General features: G+C 39.7%; 1 protein-coding gene across 1 annotated transcript in view; it reads right to left on the reverse strand.

The window, feature by feature from the left end:
- LOC119593489 (carbonic anhydrase-related protein 10-like) overlaps positions 1-653 on the reverse strand; it is a 126,578-nt gene that overhangs the window by 8,618 nt on the left and 117,307 nt on the right. The gene's annotated exons all lie outside the window — the stretch shown is intronic.

Raw genomic sequence — 653 nt, forward strand, 5'->3', positions numbered from 1 at the left:
GCAGACATAGAGAGAAAGAAGGACGGGAAAAAGCTAGACAAGACTGACTGCACACAAATGATCAAAAATGCCCCCCCCCCCCTTTCAGATGACTGCACAACAAGCACACAGTCATCGTCCGGACCAGCAACAGTTACTGAACTTGACCTGTTTGTGCAAGCCAGGCTGGACCCGCGCTAATTATTTCCCTAACAAATGTTCTATCCATTTGCAAACATTGTTTAATGTTCTGCCCGCGGAACAACTAGAATTATGGTGTTCCCCCCACACTGTTTTTCATCAGGTATTTATCAAATTTGTGCCGGGTGGTGAGCAATAAAGTATAAGAATGATGCTCCTCATGGGAAATATGGGAACATGTGACAGTTTTCCAAAAGTGAATAGAATATAAAATGAAGAGAGGGTGTAATGACAGCCATTTACACGCTGCAAAAAAAAAAAAAGCTTTTTGACATATTTATTGGCAATAGGTGCTGCTAATAGCGCTTGTTATATCAACATGATTTTATTAATAATTGTTTTATTGTCTAGAATTATCCTTTTTTTGTGCAGTGTAGTGTACGGCACTAAAGGCTAATACGAACTTAATATCGCAGCACTGCTGATTGCAATATCAATTGTTCACAAATAGGTGTATGTGTTCAATGGTGCAG

The sequence above is a fragment of the Penaeus monodon genome, chromosome 32 (assembly GCF_015228065.2).
Source record: "Penaeus monodon isolate SGIC_2016 chromosome 32, NSTDA_Pmon_1, whole genome shotgun sequence".
Lineage (NCBI taxonomy): Eukaryota > Metazoa > Arthropoda > Malacostraca > Decapoda > Penaeidae > Penaeus > Penaeus monodon.